Source organism: Rhinoderma darwinii, unplaced genomic scaffold, assembly GCF_050947455.1.
Source record: "Rhinoderma darwinii isolate aRhiDar2 unplaced genomic scaffold, aRhiDar2.hap1 Scaffold_880, whole genome shotgun sequence".
Lineage (NCBI taxonomy): Eukaryota > Metazoa > Chordata > Amphibia > Anura > Rhinodermatidae > Rhinoderma > Rhinoderma darwinii.
The window spans coordinates 33,005-48,611 of record NW_027464451.1 but is presented as its reverse complement, the minus strand read 5'-3'; the positions used below and the strand labels follow the sequence as shown (position 1 = coordinate 48,611).

The 15,607-nt window shown below is 46.1% G+C and overlaps 6 non-coding genes and 1 pseudogene across 6 annotated transcripts; all 7 read left to right on the top strand.

The window, feature by feature from the left end:
* The first annotated feature begins 1,283 nt into the window (after positions 1-1,283).
* LOC142731945 (U2 spliceosomal RNA) lies at positions 1,284-1,474 on the top strand. Its single transcript, XR_012879309.1, has one exon. It is a non-coding gene; the product is annotated as a U2 spliceosomal RNA (small nuclear RNA).
* Positions 1,475-2,760: 1,286 nt separating this feature from the next.
* Positions 2,761-2,951, top strand: LOC142731944 (U2 spliceosomal RNA). The gene has a single exon (XR_012879308.1). It is a non-coding gene; the product is annotated as a U2 spliceosomal RNA (small nuclear RNA).
* Positions 2,952-4,237: 1,286 nt separating this feature from the next.
* Positions 4,238-4,428, top strand: LOC142731942 (U2 spliceosomal RNA). The gene has a single exon (XR_012879306.1). It is a non-coding gene; the product is annotated as a U2 spliceosomal RNA (small nuclear RNA).
* Positions 4,429-5,714: 1,286 nt separating this feature from the next.
* LOC142731941 (U2 spliceosomal RNA) lies at positions 5,715-5,905 on the top strand. The gene has a single exon (XR_012879305.1). It is a non-coding gene; the product is annotated as a U2 spliceosomal RNA (small nuclear RNA).
* A 1,286-nt stretch (positions 5,906-7,191) lies between these two features.
* LOC142731940 (U2 spliceosomal RNA) lies at positions 7,192-7,382 on the top strand. The gene has a single exon (XR_012879304.1). It is a non-coding gene; the product is annotated as a U2 spliceosomal RNA (small nuclear RNA).
* A 1,286-nt stretch (positions 7,383-8,668) lies between these two features.
* Positions 8,669-8,859, top strand: LOC142731939 (U2 spliceosomal RNA). The gene has a single exon (XR_012879303.1). It is a non-coding gene; the product is annotated as a U2 spliceosomal RNA (small nuclear RNA).
* Positions 8,860-15,086: 6,227 nt separating this feature from the next.
* On the top strand, positions 15,087-15,296 carry LOC142731974 (U2 spliceosomal RNA; annotated as a pseudogene).
* The last annotated feature ends 311 nt before the right edge of the window (positions 15,297-15,607 follow it).

The window sequence follows — 15,607 nt, the reverse complement described above, 5'->3', positions numbered from 1 at the left end:
TATGTGTTGACTAAAATCAGATTCCAAAAGTGTTTTTTCTCTTTGCCATTGTTTCTGTCTTTCTGAAGGGATCTCCCCTTTTAATCCCATTATTTCAACACCTGTTGGACAATGCATTTGTACAGTCATGTGTGATAATGAGCTCATTTATTAAATGCAATTAATGAATACATTGCCACCTCTTGTTGTGTGTGTGTGTGTGTGTGTCTTCTGTGTTTCTGTGTTTCCGGCATTTCACATTGGAACAGCTCATTCACCTTCCTTGTCTTCTCTCCGCCCTCCCTCCCTCCCTCCCTCCTAGGTAAGTTAAAGAGCTGCACCTGAGCCAGCCACTGATTGATGCAGCACCACAGTCAAATAGTGGAGTGGAGTGGAGTAGGGGAACAGCAAACAGCCATTAAAGCAGCCAGCCGCCTACCCGCCACAATGGACCTACCTGTGTACACTAGGTGGATGTGATGGAATGTACTGTCGTCCCTACATTTCAAGAAGAAGTAAGAATTGCAGTTGCAACAAACCCTTGCTTGCCTACAAAGAGAGCAGCAATTTGGATTTGTTACTATGTTACCTGGAAGAATAACAAACTGTGCAAGGATGGAGGTTGTAGGAGCAAAGAGAAGTTGTCTGTAAAGTTGGTGGATGCCTATTTTCCATTTTGCAGTCCCTTGTCTCCCTCTTGTGGCCTCCTGGAGGCAAATAAATGTGCAAAAAAAAGACAGCCTGGCGGCCGGCTGTTGCAGTGTTGCCCTCTCAGGCAACACTGAGTGACTGACTGAGCCTCACAGTCTTATATAAAGTTCAGACGGAACTTTGCACGTGTCATAGTGGAGCCCTCAGGATTCCAGAGCCAGCTTTCTGACATCATAATGGGGCCTGCCTCAGAGATAAAAGCCTGGGCCCAGGCAGTGTTGTTCAGTGCTGCTCAGCAGGCAGCACAGGACTGGATTAAAGCTGATACAAGGTGTGAAGGAACAAGGGGTGGCTGTGGGCATGCACTTGCTGCCGCTGCCAGTGTTTATCTGCATGGCAGGAGGGCATTTGGGCGTTGCCAGGAAGGCGTTTTTATGTAGATTCCTCCTCTTTCAGCACTGCATTGTGGTGCAAGCAAAAGAAGCAAATCCTGTCTGGCTTCCTCTCCGGCCTTTATTCACCTCCCGCTTAGTAGCTGTAAATGTGTGTGAGCCTGCAGGGCCCCATGGAATTGCCTAGGAGTAGGCTGAATCGCTGCAAGGGGTGAACAGCAGTATGGGACAGGCTCGGGCAAGGCAAGGGCCGCTCGGGTTATCGCTTCTCGGCCTTTTGGCTAAGATCAAGTGTAGTATCTGTTCTTATCAGTTTAATATCTGATACGTCCCCTATCTGGGGACCATATATTAAATGGATTTTTAGAACAGGGAGATGGAAATAGAGCTTGCTCTGTCCACTCCACGCATTGACCTGGTATTGCAGTATTTCCAGGACCGGTGCACCCTTCCCTTATGTGTTGACTAAAATCAGATTCCAAAAGTGTTTTTTCTCTTTGCCATTGTTTCTGTCTTTCTGAAGGGATCTCCCCTTTTAATCCCATTATTTCAACACCTGTTGGACAATGCATTTGTACAGTCATGTGTGATAATGAGCTCATTTATTAAATGCAATTAATGAATACATTGCCACCTCTTGTTGTGTGTGTGTGTGTGTGTGTCTTCTGTGTTTCTGTGTTTCCGGCATTTCACATTGGAACAGCTCATTCACCTTCCTTGTCTTCTCTCCGCCCTCCCTCCCTCCCTCCCTCCTAGGTAAGTTAAAGAGCTGCACCTGAGCCAGCCACTGATTGATGCAGCACCACAGTCAAATAGTGGAGTGGAGTGGAGTAGGGGAACAGCAAACAGCCATTAAAGCAGCCAGCCGCCTACCCGCCACAATGGACCTACCTGTGTACACTAGGTGGATGTGATGGAATGTACTGTCGTCCCTACATTTCAAGAAGAAGTAAGAATTGCAGTTGCAACAAACCCTTGCTTGCCTACAAAGAGAGCAGCAATTTGGATTTGTTACTATGTTACCTGGAAGAATAACAAACTGTGCAAGGATGGAGGTTGTAGGAGCAAAGAGAAGTTGTCTGTAAAGTTGGTGGATGCCTATTTTCCATTTTGCAGTCCCTTGTCTCCCTCTTGTGGCCTCCTGGAGGCAAATAAATGTGCAAAAAAAAGACAGCCTGGCGGCCGGCTGTTGCAGTGTTGCCCTCTCAGGCAACACTGAGTGACTGACTGAGCCTCACAGTCTTATATAAAGTTCAGACGGAACTTTGCACGTGTCATAGTGGAGCCCTCAGGATTCCAGAGCCAGCTTTCTGACATCATAATGGGGCCTGCCTCAGAGATAAAAGCCTGGGCCCAGGCAGTGTTGTTCAGTGCTGCTCAGCAGGCAGCACAGGACTGGATTAAAGCTGATACAAGGTGTGAAGGAACAAGGGGTGGCTGTGGGCATGCACTTGCTGCCGCTGCCAGTGTTTATCTGCATGGCAGGAGGGCATTTGGGCGTTGCCAGGAAGGCGTTTTTATGTAGATTCCTCCTCTTTCAGCACTGCATTGTGGTGCAAGCAAAAGAAGCAAATCCTGTCTGGCTTCCTCTCCGGCCTTTATTCACCTCCCGCTTAGTAGCTGTAAATGTGTGTGAGCCTGCAGGGCCCCATGGAATTGCCTAGGAGTAGGCTGAATCGCTGCAAGGGGTGAACAGCAGTATGGGACAGGCTCGGGCAAGGCAAGGGCCGCTCGGGTTATCGCTTCTCGGCCTTTTGGCTAAGATCAAGTGTAGTATCTGTTCTTATCAGTTTAATATCTGATACGTCCCCTATCTGGGGACCATATATTAAATGGATTTTTAGAACAGGGAGATGGAAATAGAGCTTGCTCTGTCCACTCCACGCATTGACCTGGTATTGCAGTATTTCCAGGACCGGTGCACCCTTCCCTTATGTGTTGACTAAAATCAGATTCCAAAAGTGTTTTTTCTCTTTGCCATTGTTTCTGTCTTTCTGAAGGGATCTCCCCTTTTAATCCCATTATTTCAACACCTGTTGGACAATGCATTTGTACAGTCATGTGTGATAATGAGCTCATTTATTAAATGCAATTAATGAATACATTGCCACCTCTTGTTGTGTGTGTGTGTGTGTGTGTCTTCTGTGTTTCTGTGTTTCCGGCATTTCACATTGGAACAGCTCATTCACCTTCCTTGTCTTCTCTCCGCCCTCCCTCCCTCCCTCCCTCCTAGGTAAGTTAAAGAGCTGCACCTGAGCCAGCCACTGATTGATGCAGCACCACAGTCAAATAGTGGAGTGGAGTGGAGTAGGGGAACAGCAAACAGCCATTAAAGCAGCCAGCCGCCTACCCGCCACAATGGACCTACCTGTGTACACTAGGTGGATGTGATGGAATGTACTGTCGTCCCTACATTTCAAGAAGAAGTAAGAATTGCAGTTGCAACAAACCCTTGCTTGCCTACAAAGAGAGCAGCAATTTGGATTTGTTACTATGTTACCTGGAAGAATAACAAACTGTGCAAGGATGGAGGTTGTAGGAGCAAAGAGAAGTTGTCTGTAAAGTTGGTGGATGCCTATTTTCCATTTTGCAGTCCCTTGTCTCCCTCTTGTGGCCTCCTGGAGGCAAATAAATGTGCAAAAAAAAGACAGCCTGGCGGCCGGCTGTTGCAGTGTTGCCCTCTCAGGCAACACTGAGTGACTGACTGAGCCTCACAGTCTTATATAAAGTTCAGACGGAACTTTGCACGTGTCATAGTGGAGCCCTCAGGATTCCAGAGCCAGCTTTCTGACATCATAATGGGGCCTGCCTCAGAGATAAAAGCCTGGGCCCAGGCAGTGTTGTTCAGTGCTGCTCAGCAGGCAGCACAGGACTGGATTAAAGCTGATACAAGGTGTGAAGGAACAAGGGGTGGCTGTGGGCATGCACTTGCTGCCGCTGCCAGTGTTTATCTGCATGGCAGGAGGGCATTTGGGCGTTGCCAGGAAGGCGTTTTTATGTAGATTCCTCCTCTTTCAGCACTGCATTGTGGTGCAAGCAAAAGAAGCAAATCCTGTCTGGCTTCCTCTCCGGCCTTTATTCACCTCCCGCTTAGTAGCTGTAAATGTGTGTGAGCCTGCAGGGCCCCATGGAATTGCCTAGGAGTAGGCTGAATCGCTGCAAGGGGTGAACAGCAGTATGGGACAGGCTCGGGCAAGGCAAGGGCCGCTCGGGTTATCGCTTCTCGGCCTTTTGGCTAAGATCAAGTGTAGTATCTGTTCTTATCAGTTTAATATCTGATACGTCCCCTATCTGGGGACCATATATTAAATGGATTTTTAGAACAGGGAGATGGAAATAGAGCTTGCTCTGTCCACTCCACGCATTGACCTGGTATTGCAGTATTTCCAGGACCGGTGCACCCTTCCCTTATGTGTTGACTAAAATCAGATTCCAAAAGTGTTTTTTCTCTTTGCCATTGTTTCTGTCTTTCTGAAGGGATCTCCCCTTTTAATCCCATTATTTCAACACCTGTTGGACAATGCATTTGTACAGTCATGTGTGATAATGAGCTCATTTATTAAATGCAATTAATGAATACATTGCCACCTCTTGTTGTGTGTGTGTGTGTGTGTGTCTTCTGTGTTTCTGTGTTTCCGGCATTTCACATTGGAACAGCTCATTCACCTTCCTTGTCTTCTCTCCGCCCTCCCTCCCTCCCTCCCTCCTAGGTAAGTTAAAGAGCTGCACCTGAGCCAGCCACTGATTGATGCAGCACCACAGTCAAATAGTGGAGTGGAGTGGAGTAGGGGAACAGCAAACAGCCATTAAAGCAGCCAGCCGCCTACCCGCCACAATGGACCTACCTGTGTACACTAGGTGGATGTGATGGAATGTACTGTCGTCCCTACATTTCAAGAAGAAGTAAGAATTGCAGTTGCAACAAACCCTTGCTTGCCTACAAAGAGAGCAGCAATTTGGATTTGTTACTATGTTACCTGGAAGAATAACAAACTGTGCAAGGATGGAGGTTGTAGGAGCAAAGAGAAGTTGTCTGTAAAGTTGGTGGATGCCTATTTTCCATTTTGCAGTCCCTTGTCTCCCTCTTGTGGCCTCCTGGAGGCAAATAAATGTGCAAAAAAAAGACAGCCTGGCGGCCGGCTGTTGCAGTGTTGCCCTCTCAGGCAACACTGAGTGACTGACTGAGCCTCACAGTCTTATATAAAGTTCAGACGGAACTTTGCACGTGTCATAGTGGAGCCCTCAGGATTCCAGAGCCAGCTTTCTGACATCATAATGGGGCCTGCCTCAGAGATAAAAGCCTGGGCCCAGGCAGTGTTGTTCAGTGCTGCTCAGCAGGCAGCACAGGACTGGATTAAAGCTGATACAAGGTGTGAAGGAACAAGGGGTGGCTGTGGGCATGCACTTGCTGCCGCTGCCAGTGTTTATCTGCATGGCAGGAGGGCATTTGGGCGTTGCCAGGAAGGCGTTTTTATGTAGATTCCTCCTCTTTCAGCACTGCATTGTGGTGCAAGCAAAAGAAGCAAATCCTGTCTGGCTTCCTCTCCGGCCTTTATTCACCTCCCGCTTAGTAGCTGTAAATGTGTGTGAGCCTGCAGGGCCCCATGGAATTGCCTAGGAGTAGGCTGAATCGCTGCAAGGGGTGAACAGCAGTATGGGACAGGCTCGGGCAAGGCAAGGGCCGCTCGGGTTATCGCTTCTCGGCCTTTTGGCTAAGATCAAGTGTAGTATCTGTTCTTATCAGTTTAATATCTGATACGTCCCCTATCTGGGGACCATATATTAAATGGATTTTTAGAACAGGGAGATGGAAATAGAGCTTGCTCTGTCCACTCCACGCATTGACCTGGTATTGCAGTATTTCCAGGACCGGTGCACCCTTCCCTTATGTGTTGACTAAAATCAGATTCCAAAAGTGTTTTTTCTCTTTGCCATTGTTTCTGTCTTTCTGAAGGGATCTCCCCTTTTAATCCCATTATTTCAACACCTGTTGGACAATGCATTTGTACAGTCATGTGTGATAATGAGCTCATTTATTAAATGCAATTAATGAATACATTGCCACCTCTTGTTGTGTGTGTGTGTGTGTGTGTCTTCTGTGTTTCTGTGTTTCCGGCATTTCACATTGGAACAGCTCATTCACCTTCCTTGTCTTCTCTCCGCCCTCCCTCCCTCCCTCCCTCCTAGGTAAGTTAAAGAGCTGCACCTGAGCCAGCCACTGATTGATGCAGCACCACAGTCAAATAGTGGAGTGGAGTGGAGTAGGGGAACAGCAAACAGCCATTAAAGCAGCCAGCCGCCTACCCGCCACAATGGACCTACCTGTGTACACTAGGTGGATGTGATGGAATGTACTGTCGTCCCTACATTTCAAGAAGAAGTAAGAATTGCAGTTGCAACAAACCCTTGCTTGCCTACAAAGAGAGCAGCAATTTGGATTTGTTACTATGTTACCTGGAAGAATAACAAACTGTGCAAGGATGGAGGTTGTAGGAGCAAAGAGAAGTTGTCTGTAAAGTTGGTGGATGCCTATTTTCCATTTTGCAGTCCCTTGTCTCCCTCTTGTGGCCTCCTGGAGGCAAATAAATGTGCAAAAAAAAGACAGCCTGGCGGCCGGCTGTTGCAGTGTTGCCCTCTCAGGCAACACTGAGTGACTGACTGAGCCTCACAGTCTTATATAAAGTTCAGACGGAACTTTGCACGTGTCATAGTGGAGCCCTCAGGATTCCAGAGCCAGCTTTCTGACATCATAATGGGGCCTGCCTCAGAGATAAAAGCCTGGGCCCAGGCAGTGTTGTTCAGTGCTGCTCAGCAGGCAGCACAGGACTGGATTAAAGCTGATACAAGGTGTGAAGGAACAAGGGGTGGCTGTGGGCATGCACTTGCTGCCGCTGCCAGTGTTTATCTGCATGGCAGGAGGGCATTTGGGCGTTGCCAGGAAGGCGTTTTTATGTAGATTCCTCCTCTTTCAGCACTGCATTGTGGTGCAAGCAAAAGAAGCAAATCCTGTCTGGCTTCCTCTCCGGCCTTTATTCACCTCCCGCTTAGTAGCTGTAAATGTGTGTGAGCCTGCAGGGCCCCATGGAATTGCCTAGGAGTAGGCTGAATCGCTGCAAGGGGTGAACAGCAGTATGGGACAGGCTCGGGCAAGGCAAGGGCCGCTCGGGTTATCGCTTCTCGGCCTTTTGGCTAAGATCAAGTGTAGTATCTGTTCTTATCAGTTTAATATCTGATACGTCCCCTATCTGGGGACCATATATTAAATGGATTTTTAGAACAGGGAGATGGAAATAGAGCTTGCTCTGTCCACTCCACGCATTGACCTGGTATTGCAGTATTTCCAGGACCGGTGCACCCTTCCCTTATGTGTTGACTAAAATCAGATTCCAAAAGTGTTTTTTCTCTTTGCCATTGTTTCTGTCTTTCTGAAGGGATCTCCCCTTTTAATCCCATTATTTCAACACCTGTTGGACAATGCATTTGTACAGTCATGTGTGATAATGAGCTCATTTATTAAATGCAATTAATGAATACATTGCCACCTCTTGTTGTGTGTGTGTGTGTGTGTGTCTTCTGTGTTTCTGTGTTTCCGGCATTTCACATTGGAACAGCTCATTCACCTTCCTTGTCTTCTCTCCGCCCTCCCTCCCTCCCTCCCTCCTAGGTAAGTTAAAGAGCTGCACCTGAGCCAGCCACTGATTGATGCAGCACCACAGTCAAATAGTGGAGTGGAGTGGAGTAGGGGAACAGCAAACAGCCATTAAAGCAGCCAGCCGCCTACCCGCCACAATGGACCTACCTGTGTACACTAGGTGGATGTGATGGAATGTACTGTCGTCCCTACATTTCAAGAAGAAGTAAGAATTGCAGTTGCAACAAACCCTTGCTTGCCTACAAAGAGAGCAGCAATTTGGATTTGTTACTATGTTACCTGGAAGAATAACAAACTGTGCAAGGATGGAGGTTGTAGGAGCAAAGAGAAGTTGTCTGTAAAGTTGGTGGATGCCTATTTTCCATTTTGCAGTCCCTTGTCTCCCTCTTGTGGCCTCCTGGAGGCAAATAAATGTGCAAAAAAAAGACAGCCTGGCGGCCGGCTGTTGCAGTGTTGCCCTCTCAGGCAACACTGAGTGACTGACTGAGCCTCACAGTCTTATATAAAGTTCAGACGGAACTTTGCACGTGTCATAGTGGAGCCCTCAGGATTCCAGAGCCAGCTTTCTGACATCATAATGGGGCCTGCCTCAGAGATAAAAGCCTGGGCCCAGGCAGTGTTGTTCAGTGCTGCTCAGCAGGCAGCACAGGACTGGATTAAAGCTGATACAAGGTGTGAAGGAACAAGGGGTGGCTGTGGGCATGCACTTGCTGCCGCTGCCAGTGTTTATCTGCATGGCAGGAGGGCATTTGGGCGTTGCCAGGAAGGCGTTTTTATGTAGATTCCTCCTCTTTCAGCACTGCATTGTGGTGCAAGCAAAAGAAGCAAATCCTGTCTGGCTTCCTCTCCGGCCTTTATTCACCTCCCGCTTAGTAGCTGTAAATGTGTGTGAGCCTGCAGGGCCCCATGGAATTGCCTAGGAGTAGGCTGAATCGCTGCAAGGGGTGAACAGCAGTATGGGACAGGCTCGGGCAAGGCAAGGGCCGCTCGGGTTATCGCTTCTCGGCCTTTTGGCTAAGATCAAGTGTAGTATCTGTTCTTATCAGTTTAATATCTGATACGTCCCCTATCTGGGGACCATATATTAAATGGATTTTTAGAACAGGGAGATGGAAATAGAGCTTGCTCTGTCCACTCCACGCATTGACCTGGTATTGCAGTATTTCCAGGACCGGTGCACCCTTCCCTTATGTGTTGACTAAAATCAGATTCCAAAAGTGTTTTTTCTCTTTGCCATTGTTTCTGTCTTTCTGAAGGGATCTCCCCTTTTAATCCCATTATTTCAACACCTGTTGGACAATGCATTTGTACAGTCATGTGTGATAATGAGCTCATTTATTAAATGCAATTAATGAATACATTGCCACCTCTTGTTGTGTGTGTGTGTGTGTGTGTCTTCTGTGTTTCTGTGTTTCCGGCATTTCACATTGGAACAGCTCATTCACCTTCCTTGTCTTCTCTCCGCCCTCCCTCCCTCCCTCCCTCCTAGGTAAGTTAAAGAGCTGCACCTGAGCCAGCCACTGATTGATGCAGCACCACAGTCAAATAGTGGAGTGGAGTGGAGTAGGGGAACAGCAAACAGCCATTAAAGCAGCCAGCCGCCTACCCGCCACAATGGACCTACCTGTGTACACTAGGTGGATGTGATGGAATGTACTGTCGTCCCTACATTTCAAGAAGAAGTAAGAATTGCAGTTGCAACAAACCCTTGCTTGCCTACAAAGAGAGCAGCAATTTGGATTTGTTACTATGTTACCTGGAAGAATAACAAACTGTGCAAGGATGGAGGTTGTAGGAGCAAAGAGAAGTTGTCTGTAAAGTTGGTGGATGCCTATTTTCCATTTTGCAGTCCCTTGTCTCCCTCTTGTGGCCTCCTGGAGGCAAATAAATGTGCAAAAAAAAGACAGCCTGGCGGCCGGCTGTTGCAGTGTTGCCCTCTCAGGCAACACTGAGTGACTGACTGAGCCTCACAGTCTTATATAAAGTTCAGACGGAACTTTGCACGTGTCATAGTGGAGCCCTCAGGATTCCAGAGCCAGCTTTCTGACATCATAATGGGGCCTGCCTCAGAGATAAAAGCCTGGGCCCAGGCAGTGTTGTTCAGTGCTGCTCAGCAGGCAGCACAGGACTGGATTAAAGCTGATACAAGGTGTGAAGGAACAAGGGGTGGCTGTGGGCATGCACTTGCTGCCGCTGCCAGTGTTTATCTGCATGGCAGGAGGGCATTTGGGCGTTGCCAGGAAGGCGTTTTTATGTAGATTCCTCCTCTTTCAGCACTGCATTGTGGTGCAAGCAAAAGAAGCAAATCCTGTCTGGCTTCCTCTCCGGCCTTTATTCACCTCCCGCTTAGTAGCTGTAAATGTGTGTGAGCCTGCAGGGCCCCATGGAATTGCCTAGGAGTAGGCTGAATCGCTGCAAGGGGTGAACAGCAGTATGGGACAGGCTCGGGCAAGGCAAGGGCCGCTCGGGTTATCGCTTCTCGGCCTTTTGGCTAATCTCAAGGGGTTGGTCAGGAGGTCCGTCTGTGTGCTCGCCCTTGGCCTTGTGGCATCGCTGGTTTACCAGCTTAAGCCACCTGCTGCTTTAGGGGGTGAGCCAGGAGACAAAGAAGGCGATCATGGGCGTTCAGATCGTATATCCCAGGACCGGAGATCTCCGGGTCAAGTTTGGAATCCGCATCAATGCTACAGCTGGATTGGAGAATCGCTTTCCTCTTGGACGTCTGGTGGACGAAGTTATTTTTGGAGCTCTGAAGATCCCTCGCCCTGCCATCCTCTGCCTCCAGGAACATAAGGTGGGTCATTATACCCTTGTGCTTAATTCTAGGAGCGACTGCCTAAATTTCTACAACACTTTGAAGAAGAACCGCAACAATGCTGCTTTGGATGGTCTTGTTTTCACTCTCCTCTATGAAGATGGGAATGTCCCTTTGGTTGTCTTCATGTACAATCCCCATGTGCCAAGGTCGGACATTGAGGCCTTCCTCCTCCGCCATTGTGAGTCTGTGGTCTTTTCCAACAAGATCCTCAACGAGGCTGGAATCTGGAGTGGCAAGTACAAATTTATTGTTAATTTTAAGAGGGATCCAGAAGGGGTTGATGGGCTAAGCAGACCCCCCTTGAACTTTTCTATTGGCAGGGACAGGGGCTATCTTTTCTTCCCTAACCCCCCTCTCTTTTGCAAGAACTGCAAGATCTTTGGACACATACTGGAGTCCTGTAATCAAGGAAAAAGGTGTGGGAAATGCGGCCAGGTGGGCCATGAGTCAAAGGTTTGTACCAACCCCATCGTTTGCAACCTCTGTGCACAGACAGGACACGCCTTCAGGAATTGTCCTAAGCGTTCTTATGCAGATATGGCCAGACAGAGGCCTGCTGGGAGACCTGAAGATCCTGAGGTTGCTGGTCCAATTATCCAGGCAGAAAGTCCACTGTCTGAGGAAATTGCAGTTGCAGGTGCGGAGGGTGGAGTGATGGAAATATCACCTGTGGAAGAAGACCTTCCCCCTCTTTCTGATGAGCAAACCGGGCTGCAAGGTGAAGGTGAGGTTGAGACTTCAGTCTCCATAACCCCAGTGATTGTGTGGGAGGAGGCAGAGGAGGCTCATGAGGTGGCTGGAGAGCAGGGTGATTTTGCAACAGCTGTTGTGAGACCAGGTGAAGAGGAGTTTGGGATGGCTCCAAAAAGGCAGAGAACAAACTTTTCACCATCAAGTGAAGGAAGTGCGAGTCCACAGAGGGATGGCGTGTATCCTGTGACTAGTATTTCTTTTGACACTCCTTTTCTAGGGGATCTGGAAGGCTCTATCTTTGCGTTGGATTGCCAGCCTCAAGAAGGAAAAGGCTGAGGAAAAGATGGGCTTGTTGTTCAACGTTTTCATCTCCAGATTAAAACATGGCTGCCAAAATCACATGTCATGTCCTATCCCTGAATGTCAGGCTGATTAAATCTAGGCCTAGGAGAATTGCAGCACTAGATTTCCTTAAAAATCTAGGGGCTGATATTTTTTGCTTGCAAGAATGTGGCATCTCTGATGCATTAGATGAAAAAGAATGGCAATATGGCCAAAGTATATGGTCAGGCTCGGTTAAAAATAAAAATGATGGTGTGGGAATCTTATTGGGGAATAAGGATTATAAATTTGATAGTTATACTGTGGTGGAGGCGGGTAGATGCTTATCTGCAATTATAAGCTATAGAGGGTGGAAGGTCAGGGTAATAAATGTGTATGGGCCAACAAGTAAAGGGGATAGAGTAGAGTTGTTAGAAAAATTGAGTATTTTTTTGCCTGGTAGGATCCCTACTGTGTGGGTGGGGGACTTCAATTGTGTTACCGAAGGGGCTAAGATGGATGTGTCGGGTAAAATGTTAAATAATTTAATTAATGATTTTTCTTTTGTAGATGCATCTGAAATGTTTTTAGGTAAGCCGCCGCCCGCAACCTTTAGAGCAGAGGGGGGTGGGGTGACATCCAGGATTGACCGGGTGTTTTTCAAAAATTTGGTATGTAAATCTTTCCGCCAAGATGATGTGATGTTTACTGATCACGTGAGTATGAGTGCTTTTTTTGAGGGGAATACAAAATTAAAGTATGGTAAAGGGGTGTGGAAGCTGAATATCAGGTTGCTTGAAGATAAAAAAGTGATGGATGATTTTAAGCGTGCGTATGTGGGATGGAAGTGGAAAAAAAGAAATTTTGCGAATATGTTAGAATGGTGGGACTGGATGAAGGGTGAAGTTAGGAAATTCTTTAAAAAATGGGGATATAAAAAAGCTGCAATTTGTAGGAATAAATATAAAGAGCTGAATATGAGAATGGAGTGGTTGAGGAAGCTTAGTATGCTTGGGTATGATGTGGGTGACTTGCTTTGTGCGGTCAAAAGTGAGATTAAGAAAGAGATGGATGAGAGGGGGAAAGAAATCATATATAGATCTAAGATTGAACATCTGGAAAAGGATGAGAAGTGCACAAGATTTTTCTTCAAAAAGATGTGTGGGAAGAAGGATGATATGGATGTTGTTATGAATAGTGGGGGTGACTGTGTTTATGGGGAGGATGTGATGAATGAAGTGGAGTCGTTCTATCGCGAGCTGTATGGTGACAAATGGACTGATAGAGATTTGGTGAATGATACCATGAATAAATTAGAGAATGTGCTAGGGAAGGAGGATTCTGATATGTTATCAGAGGGAATTACAATGGATGAAGTTATGCAAGTGGTCAAGAGTGCTAGTAAAAATAAAACTCCAGGGAAGGACGGTATTCCTGTGGAATTGTATGTGCAAGCGTGGGACATAATGGGAGCAGACCTAGTGGAAGTGTGTCAGTTTATGTGGGACAATGGGATAATGAGCGAATCTATGAAAGAGGGTGTTGTTGTGTTAATACATAAAAAGGGTGATAAAAGGAATCTGGGTAATTGGAGACCTATCTCTTTGCTCAATAGTGATTACAAGTGCTATAGCAAAATTCTAGCAAATCGAATGCGTGAAGTGATCGGTCAGGTAGTGGGGGAGGATCAAGTGTGTGCGGTACCAAGTAGGCGTATGACTGACAACCTGTTGCTGTTAAAAGATTTGATTGGGGATTGCATGGACAGAAAGCAAAAGTGTATGGTGCTAGCTGTGGACTTTGAGAAGGCGTTTGACCGCGTGTCACATGAATTTATGTTTGGTGTGTTGAATAAAATGGGTTTTCATAGCAAGTTTGTGAGTGCAGTAAGATGCTTGTATGGAGGAGTGACGAGCGAATTTTTGGTGAATGGGTTTTTGAGTGGTAAAGTGAGAATTAAATCGGGAGTCAGACAAGGTTGTCCGATGTCCCCCGTTCTTTTTATTAGCGTAATTGAAGTTTTGTTGTGTATGTTTAGGAAAGAGAAGGTGATGAGGGGCTTGCTGATACCTGGTAGTGGAGGTAAGGTGGTGAAAACTCTAGCTTATATGGACGATGTGGTCATTGTGAGTGAGTCTCTAGCTAGTTTGACTAGGGCTAGATTGGTGTTAGATCTTTTCTGTAGTGCGTCCGCTTTTAGAGTGAACTGGAGTAAAAGCATTTTTAAGTGTTTTGGTGACAGTAATGTTAGAATGGATGGTGTAAAGTGTGAACAAGGCGCAATTAGGTTTTTTGGGTATTTTATTCAATAAAAACTTAAAGGGGAACGAGAGTTGGGATGAATGTGGTATGCGGATTGAGCGAAAGTTGAATTTCTGGCGTATGCGTAGTTTGACGTTTTCTGGTAAAACCTTAATCATTAAGTCAGTTATTTTGCCAATCCTGCTCTTTTGTGCAGTGATTTTTCCCTTTTCAACCAGGAAAATAAAAAAAGCAGAGAAAATGGTTTTTACTTTTTTTTGGGGATGCAGGATGGAAAAGTTGAAGCGGGAGTATCTATATAAATTGTGCGAGCATGGTGGAATGAATTTCCCAAATATTGAGGTTTTCTTGGGGTTGAGTTATGTGAAGGTAGTGACGGTGTTGATTGAGCGGAATAACAAAACTGCGTATATGATGAGGTATTTGGCTGGATGGACGCTTTTCGGGTTAAATTGGGTGAAGAGGGATGCAAGAGTGCCTGTGGCATTTAAATGTCCTGTGTGGTACATGAAGATTGAATGGTTTGTGAGGAAGTATGATTTACTATCTGTACCTATGGTGGATTTCAAGAATAAGAATGGTGTGATGAAAAGAATGCGGGCGAATGAGCTTGCATGTAATATTGATGGGCTGCGGTCAGGTGAAGCGGATGCAGTATGGAAGAATTTGGATATTGTAGGGGTGTCAAATCGCCAACGGGATGTAGTGTGGATGTCATTACATAATATACTGCCTGTGAGACAAGTCCAAAAGCAGCGGGATCTCATTAGACATGAAGTGTGCCCTAGGGAGGGGTGTGGGGCTAGTGAGAGCATACGCCATCTAATATGGGATTGTGACTTCTCTTATGAAGTATGGAAGAGAGTAGGGGGTTTGTGTAAAGAGTTGGCAGGTGTAACATATGTGAATTGGAAGGTGGCAATGTTTGGGATGGGTGCATGTAGTAGAGCTAAAGATAGAATATTATGGTTAATAATGGTATGTGTGATGGAAAGTCTGTGGGATGTGAGGAATCTTTTGGTATTTAAAAGAAAGGTTGTGTCTGTAAATGATTGTGTTAAGATATTTTTGTCCCGGTTATATGTCAAATATTTATGGGATAAGCAGCGCGGTGGTGGCAATGTTGATTCCGAAGGGATTTGGAAATTCAAAAAGTGGAAAGCATTAATCCGCTATAAATAATGTTGTTTTGTCATCTGTTATTTCTGTAATGCATTGTCTTTCTTTTGGAATTAAATAAAAGAACAAATTGAAAGAGTAACCATAGAGATGATTGATATAAGCGATATCGTTTTTTTGATTATTCAGATTGAAAAACTTAAGTTTTCGCTTCGTATCTAACTGAATGGTTATTAAAAAAAAAAAAAAAAAAAAATCTGTTCTTATCAGTTTAATATCTGATACGTCCCCTATCTGGGGACCATATATTAAATGGATTTTTAGAACAGGGAGATGGAAATAGAGCTTGCTCTGTCCACTCCACGCATTGACCTGGTATTGCAGTATTTCCAGGACCGGTGCACCCTTCCCTTATGTGTTGACTAAAATCAGATTCCAAAAGTGTTTTTTCTCTTTGCCATTGTTTCTGTCTTTCTGAAGGGATCTCCCCTTTTAATCCCATTATTTCAACACCTGTTGGACAATGCATTTGTACAGTCATGTGTGATAATGAGCTCATTTATTAAATGCAATTAATGAATACATTGCCACCTCTTGTTGTGTGTGTGTGTGTGTGTGTCTTCTGTGTTTCTGTGTTTCCGGCATTTCACATTGGAACAGCTCATTCACCTTCCTTGTCTTCTCTCCGCCCTCCCTCCCTCCCTCCCTCCTAGGTAAGTT